The sequence below is a fragment of the Schistocerca serialis genome, chromosome 4, assembly GCF_023864345.2.
Source record: "Schistocerca serialis cubense isolate TAMUIC-IGC-003099 chromosome 4, iqSchSeri2.2, whole genome shotgun sequence".
NCBI classification, from domain to species: Eukaryota; Metazoa; Arthropoda; class Insecta; order Orthoptera; family Acrididae; genus Schistocerca; species Schistocerca serialis.
The window spans coordinates 302,051,685-302,059,671 of record NC_064641.1 but is presented as its reverse complement, the minus strand read 5'-3'; positions in this window follow the sequence as shown (position 1 = coordinate 302,059,671).

The window sequence follows — 7,987 nt, the reverse complement described above, 5'->3', positions numbered from 1 at the left end:
GACGGTTCAATCCCGCGTCCGGCCATCCTGATTTAGGTTTTCCGTGATTTCCCTAAATCACTCCAGGCAAATGCCGGGATGGTTCCTCTGAAAGGGCACGGCCGACTTCCTTCCCCATCCTTCCCTAATCCGATGAGACCGATGACCACGCTGTCTGGTCTCCTTCCCCAAAACCAACCAACCAACCAACCCTACGGCACTGCGTAGGATCCCACGGTCTTGGCGTGCATCCGTGCGTCGCTGCAGTCCGGTCCCAGGTCGACGGGGACGTGCACCTTCCGCCGACCACTGGCGACAACATCGATGTACTGTGGAGACCTCACGCCCCACGTGTTGAGCAATTCGGCGGTACGTCCACCCGGCCTCCCGCATGCCCACTATACGCCCTCGCTCAAAGTCCGTCAACTGCACATACGGTTCACGTCCACGCTGTCGCGGCATGCTACCAGTGTTAAAGACTGCGATGGAGCTCCGTATGCCACGGCAAATTGGCTGACACTGACGGCGGCGGTGCACAAATGCTGCGCAGCTAGCGCCATTCGACGGCCAACACCGCGGTTCCTGGTGTGTCCGCTGTGCCGTGCGTGTGATCATTGCTTGTACAGCCCTCTCGCAGTGTCCGGAGCAAGTATGGTGGGTCTGACACACCGGTGTCAATGTGTTCTTTTTTCCATTTCCAGGAGTGTACGTTATGCCGGGGTAACCTTGGAGACTCATGTTACGTAACTTCCTGAAACAGGCAGACATGTCTCAAAACAATTTTACAACTTACTAAGCAACGACTATCAACCATAGGAGAGGATAGGAAAAGCAACGCCCCCCCCCCCACCCCCTCCATTCTGTCTCTGCTACCAAGTGGTACGTGGATCCCTTTTCGTACCACACTTACCCACCATATCTTACATACCATAAAAGAGGGCCGGCCGCGGTGGTCTAGCGGTTCTAGGCGCCCAGTCCGGAACCGCGCGACTGCTACGGTCTCAGGTTCGAATCCTGCCTCGGGCATGGATGTATGTGATGTCCTTGGGTTAGTTAGGTTTAAGTAGTTCTAAGTTCTAGGGGACTAAGTTCTAGGGGACTGATGACCACGGATGTTGAGTCCCATAGTGCTCAGAGCCATTTGAACCATTTGTACAGGTACGAGCCGCCCATAGTGGCTCGCCTTCACGCATTCCTTTTTGTATATTTTGTGACTAAAGCCCTTCTGGCCTGTTAATTATATTATATGTGGCATGTAAGTACTGCCTCTGTCTTTTATTGTTAGTCAGTACTTACACTTTTTTATATAAAAATGTCTTTTCCTATAAATTTGTAACTACGTTATAGGCCATTTAGTTTTAATTCTGATGAAGGCACTCTTAGAAGTGTTGAAACCTGGTCAACAATACTAAAAATAGTTGTGGCCGAGGGCTCATTTGTTTCAATTTTAGTTTAGGAACGGTCATTGAAGCTTTTAGTGTAGCCACAGGACGTCGTGTTACGACTCAAACTGCGCGCATTAGGCTGCAAGATGCACAACTTCACTCCCGACGTCCATAGCGAGGATGCAAACATGACACCATGCAGCGCGGTACAGAGATGGGCCCAACAACATGCTGAATGGACCGCTCAGGATTGCCATCTCGTTCTCTTTACCGACGAGTGTCGCATATGCCTTCAAACGGACAATCGTCGGAGACGTGTTTGGAGGCAACCCGGTCAGGCTGAACGCCTCAGACACACTGTCCAGCGAGTGCAGCAAGGTGGAGGTTCTGTGATGTTTTGGGGTGACATTATTTGGGGCCGACGTACGCCGCTGGTGGTCATGGAAGGCGCCGTAACGGCTGTTGCATACGTGAATGCCATCCTCCGACCGATAGTGCAACCATATCGGCAGCGTATTGGCGAGGCATTCGTCTTCATGGACGACAATTCGCGCCCCATCGTGCGCATCTTGTGAATGACTTCCTTCAGGATAACGACATCGTTCGACTAGAGTGGCCAGCATGTTCTTCAGACATGAACCCTATCGAACATGCCTGGGATAGATTGAAAAGGGCTGTTTATGGACGACGTGACCCACCACCGACTCTAAGGGATCTACGCCGAATCGTCGTTGAGGAGTGGGGCAATCTTGAGCAACAGTGCCTTGATGTACTAGTGGGCAGTATCCCATGACGAATACAAGCATGCATCAATGCAAGAGGACGTGCTACTGGGTATTATAGGTACCGTTGTGTACAGCAATCTGGACCACCACCTATGAAGGTATCACTGTATGGTGGTACAACATGCAATGTGTAGTTTTCATGAGCAATTATAAGGGCGGAAATGATGTTTATGTTGATCTCTATTACAATTTTCTGTACAGGTTCCGGAATTCTCGAAACCGAGGTGATGCAAAACTTTTTTTGATGTGTGGACGTAAATATAACGGCGATGTTAATACTGTACGGGCACCACTCTTCTGTGTACCACTTTTGTTATCCTCTTTGGCACGAAATGCTCCAGTTTTTTGGTAGTTTCTGAGGTCATATTTTGTCGTTGTTGTTGTAGACATTATTTCAGAGCAGTCTTCTTTAATGGTTCAAATGGCTCTGAGCACTATAGGACTTAACTTCTAAGGTCATCAGTCCCCTAGAACTTAGAACTACTTAAACCTAACTAACCTAGGGACATCACACACATCCATGACCGAGGCAGGATTCGAACCTGCGACCGTAGCGGTCACGCGGTTTCAGACTGTAGCGCCTAGAGCCGCTCGGCCACTTCGGCCGGCAGTCTCATTTCACATTTGACGATTCCCGACAGTTCTTTCAAGCATACACCAAAGATGTTCAACTGGGTTAAGGTCTAAGCTCTTTGGTGGAAACTTGAAAACCTGGTGGGTATGGTACAACAACGCTGTGTGCTAAGGGCCATTGTCTTGTTGAAAGCAGTAATCTGTGCCTCAACTCCAGATGTCAACATTTCTTGGCATATTTTACTTTAGGATAAATAGATATTTAAATCTGTCCAAGTTACCTTTCGACAAAAGCAAGTTGCCCAACGCCAGATGGAGTCATACATTACCACCGTGCAGCCGGCCGAAGTGGCCGTGCGGTTAAAGGCGCTGCAGTCTGGAACCGCGCGACCGCTACGGTCGCAGGTTCGAATCCTGCCTCGGGCATGGATGTTTGTGATGTCCTTAGGTTAGTTAGGTTTAACTGGTTCTAAGTTCTAGGGGACTAATGACCTCAGCAGTTGAGTCCCATAGTGCTCAGAGCCATTTGAACCATTACCACCGTGCTTTGCAGTGATTTGAATCGGATGCAGCTCAGTATTTGTTCAGTTCCACACCAAAATTCTGCCATCGCTTACAAGTACGTTAAATTTACTTTCATCTGTGAACAATACCTTGTCCTGGAAACTTATGTACTTGCTTATATATTCTCGAGCAAATTCAAGTCTCAATTTTTTGTCCTTGATGCTGATGTACGGTTTTCTTTTAGGTACCCGAGCTCTATAACCTGCGCCACTTAAAATATAGCGAACGCCCCTTGGTGTGAATTCCTTACTGAACTAAACATTAATATGCACAGACAATACAGCAGCTGCCACTTTAGGATCAAAAATGGTTCAAATGGCTCTGAGCACTATGGGACTTAACATCTGAGGTCATCAGTTCCCTAGAACTTAGAACTACTTAAACCTAACTAACCTAAGGACATCACACATATCTATGCCCGAGGCAGGATTCGAACCTGCGACAGTAGCGGTCGAGCTATTCCAGACTGAAGCGCCTAGAACCGCTCGGCTACAGCGGCCGGCTTAGGATCATTCTTGACCATCCTTATTAACATATATCTTTGCTTTAGCTTCTGTGGTCGACCATTTCTTTCGCTATTAATGAGAGGATTCCTTTCTCTAAATGCGGTATTATGGACAGCGCAGTTGCCCAGCTTCTTCCAATAAATCAGCTATTTCTGGAAATGTTTTCCTGTTTCCATATTGGAAGGTAACTATTTGTCTTTCCTCTGCAGTTGTTTGCTTAGCTCTGCTACCCATTGCAGGGCGTTGAACCCACTTGTACCGCTGGCTTGCGTGGCCGTGCGGTTGTAGGCGCTACAGTCTGGAACCACGCGACCGCATCGCTCGCAAGCTCGAATCCTGCCTCGGGCATGGGTGTGTGTGATGTCCTTAGGTTAATTAGGTTTACGTAGTTCTAAGTTCTAGGGGACTGATGACCTCAGAAGGTAAGTCCCATAGTGCTCAGAGCCATTTGAACCAACTTGTACCAGTGCAGCTTACCACTGAAGGCGTTCCTTGCTGCAGATGGTTCGTTACTCGTTTCTGTGTTGACATTTATGGCAGTGTATGAATACTTTTTCGCCACTGTGTGAAGCGTGGTGGTATACAATTTTTATTTAGTTTTTACAAAAAATGGCTCTGAGCACTATGGGACTCAACTGCTGAGGTCATTAGTCCCCTAGAACTTAGAACTAGTTAAACCTAACTAACCTAAGGACATCACAAACATCCACGCCCGAGGCAGGATTCGAACCTGCAACCATGGCGGTCTTGCGGTTCCAGACTGCAGCGCCTTTAACCGCACGGCCACTTTGGCCGGCTAGTTTTTACAGAATGATAATTTAGTTAACCCTTCAACATGTACAGATTAGGATGGAAACCCCATACTGTTTGTTTATCAAATAACATCTTTAGTTGTGATATTTAGGTCCAGTAAATAAAGTCATACTTTTTCCATGACTGTACAGTGGAGACTACGGAAAACATATCGCTCTGTGAAAGACTTCAAGACAGTCGTGCATATACTCTCAGAGTATCCTCGTGAAATAGCACAATAAAAGCTCACGATAAGCCGACTCAAGCGCACTCTCTTTCCGATGCAATCATATTGTCGTCGACAAATATGGACTTTAGCTGCAGCTGTTTGCTTTAGCCGGCCGCTATGGCCGAGTGGTTCTCGGCGGTTCAGTCCGTAACAGCTCTGCTACAGTCGCAAAGTCCCATAGTGCTTGAAGCCATCTTAACCAATTTTTTGTTTATTTTATGATGTCACTTTGTTTCTGGCATGAAGCGTGTCTGCCTTCTGACGGGGACAGCTCGAACCCACGCCCCTGTGCCAGCGAGCCATGAAAAGTGTCCGGCGCACCTGTGCGGCTGCCCGCTGCGAGCCGCGTTTATAAAAGCGTTGTTTCTGGAAGCTGTATCGCGCGACACTCCTGGCATAACAAATGAGTTGTTTGTCCAGCACTGGCGGTATGGAAATGGGTGCGCTGCCGCCCCGCCTGACGTATGGCCGATGCCTATCTGCGGTTTTATAATGCCCTAACAAGCCGCCTAATTGATTGGTCCAATTCCGGGATCCGTCCGTAGGGCGAGAGGCGGACGTGCAGCCCAACTTTCCAGACCGGATTACCTTGAAGAGTTCAGAAGCGGACACGGAATAGCAGGTGGCGTAAGTAGCGAAGGTTATAAAACTCACAGTGCATTCCGCTAACGACTTCCGATGAAAGATATCATACAAACTATGTATTGTCGACGCTTTTCGCGCCGTTTAGCTGCCGTTTTTTTGATTCTTCGGGCATATTCATCAGAGACAGTGATATCGTCAGGCGTGCTTGTTCTCCATATACGAGGGGCGTTTGAAATGTCCGTGCAAAAATTAAAACTACTTACATGTTTGGGGTAAACCTTTTTTATTTTTCGATATAATCTCCTTTTAGACTTATACACTTCGTCCAACGCTGTTCTAATTTGTTGATCCCTTCCGAATAATACGAACTGTCCAAGTTTGCAAAATGGTTATTAGTTGCTGCAATCGCCTCCTCGTTTGAATAAAATCTTTGTCCCACCAGCCATTTCTTCAAAATGGAGAACAAATAGTAGTCCAAGGGAGCCAAGTATGGAGAATAGGGAGGATGTGAAATGAGTTGGAATCCTGTTTGCATTAATTTTGCGACCACAACTGCTGAGCTGTGTGCTGGTGCATTGTCGTGATGGAAGAGGACTTTTTTGCGGTCCAATCGCCGGCGTTTTTACTGCAGCTCGGTTTTAAAACGGTTCAATAACGATGAATAATATACACCTGTAATAGTTTTACCCTTTTCCAGATAGTCGATGAGGATTATCCCTTGCGAATCCCAACAGACAGTCGCATAACCTTTCCGGCCGAAGGAATGGTCTTCGCCTTTTTTGGTGCAGATTCTTCCTTGGTAACCCATTGTTTAGATTGTTGTTTGCTCTCAGGAGTATAGTAATGAATCCATGTTTCATCCACAGTGACGAAACGACGCTTAAAGTCCTTCGGATTCTTCCTGAACAGCTGCAAACCATCCTTGCAGCACTTCACACGATTCAGTTTTTGGTCAAGCGTGAGCAATCACGGAACCCATCTTGCGGATAGCTTTCTCATGTCCAAATGTTTATACAAAATATTACGTACCCGTTTATTCGAGATGCCCACAGCAGTAGCAATCTTACGCACCTTAACTCTTCTGTCATCCATCACCTTGTCATGGATTTTATCAATGATTTCTGGAGTCGTAACCTCCACAGGGCGTCCAGAACGTTCAGCATCACTTGTGCCCATATGGCCACTCCGAAAATTTTGAAACCACTTATAAACTGCTCTAATCGAAGGTACAGAGTCACAGCAATGTTTATCAAGCTTCTCTTTATTCTTATGAGGCGTTTTGCCTTTCATAAAGTAATGTTTAACCACCACACGAAATTCTTTTCGTCCATTTTTTGACTATGACTCGACTTCCTTGATTCACACGAATGCCAAATACAAAAAAGTAGACCAAAAAATTTGTTCAAATGGCTCTGAGCACTAAGCGACTTAACTTCTGAGGTCATCAGTCGCCTAGAACTTAGAACTAATTAAACCTCACTAACCTAAGGACATCACACACATCCATGCCCGAGGCAGGATTCGAACCTGCGACCGTAGCGGTCGCTCGGTTCCAGACTGTAGCGCCTAGAACCGCACGGCCACACCGGCCGGCGGAGAAGTAGACCAATATCGCTGAAACTTGGTGTGCGTTCTTTCCAAAGGTGCTACTATCTGAACTTGACCTCGATACGCGCCGGTGATGCCATCTCTCGGACTTTTCACGGACTTTTCAAACGCCCCTCGTACATAACCGATCTGATGCGTAAGTTGAACAGCAATCTACTGATGGTTGCCGATGACGCTGTAGTGTATGGAAAGGTATCGACTTTGAATGACTGTAGTAGGCTGCAGGGCGTTCGGAAACGTATAGACAGTCGTTTTCCCCTTCTCTCCGTGCGTGATGGCTTACGCCGACTCAGTTGCTTTCGAGCACCGGCCGGCACTTGCAAAAGGACCGGTGCTCTGCTGTAGCGCCAGTGGGGTGGCGGACGGTGAGGGAAGCAGACACAGTGGTAGGAGAGAAACGTGTTGTGGCAGCACTTAGCGACGCGAGGGTCATGTTGTTTGGTGAATGGGGCTGGGCAAATCACCGAGCGTCAGGCAGCGTACCGGTATTAAAACGAATAATAATAATAATGTCAATTTTGTATATAGAAAGAAAGAATAGTTTTATTGCGCTCCTTTTTTTCTACTAATTTACCACATTCTTTGTTTATCTTTGGCATCGCTTTGAAGCGATTAATTTTCCGATAGCTGGAACAACCGTTTTGGCAGTTGCAGTTCGAAGTTTTTCTTCCAACGAAGCATCAGACAAACTTGACCTTGTTTTTGATATGATACTATTCATAACTTGAAACATTTGTTCACAGACTAACGTTGTTTCCAACATAGTAACACATTTCAGGGCAATGGTATGAATCCTCCGGAATTCTTGTTGATCAACGACTGTATAAAATGAAACCAGATCACCATTGTAGTGGTAACAGCGGACTGTCAAAATTGACTCGTACTGTAGGTTTATCAGCTCTACTTGAAAAGTTGATGGGGCATCCTCTGGGCGCACTGAAAAAGGCGTCATAAGAACTTTGAGTGCAGGTTTTACTTGTT